The sequence below is a fragment of the Photinus pyralis genome, unplaced genomic scaffold (genome assembly GCF_008802855.1).
Source record: "Photinus pyralis isolate 1611_PpyrPB1 unplaced genomic scaffold, Ppyr1.3 Ppyr1.4_LG2, whole genome shotgun sequence".
Classification (NCBI taxonomy): Eukaryota; Metazoa; Arthropoda; class Insecta; order Coleoptera; family Lampyridae; genus Photinus; species Photinus pyralis.
The window spans coordinates 26,788,713-26,789,151 of NW_022170403.1; positions in this window are offsets into that span (position 1 = coordinate 26,788,713).

Genomic DNA, 439 nt, shown 5'->3' on the forward strand with positions numbered 1-439 from the left:
TTGCAAAAATTTAAGATTGCGCCTTACTGTATTTAAGGCTATGCAACACACATTACCAATTGCAGCAAGAAGGTCACAGGTACCTTCTCATTGTTGAGTTAATGAGGGTTTATTATATTTACCTAATTTACATAATCACTGTCAATTCAGGAAAATTCTATAAATATTTAACGCTATACCTGCATTTGTTGTAATTATGTTTATTTTCAAATTCTAGGAGATTTTGCAATAATTGTGTAAATAATGTCATTACATAGGAAACATAAAATAATTTATTATCGATAATGTAACTTATGATTTCACCTGTAATCACCTATAATTACTCATTACGATATTGAAAAACATTATCAAAAATAGATATATTGTACACAAAATAATGAGCATCTCAAAAACTAATTGCATTACGATATTGAAAAACATTATCAAAAATAGATATATT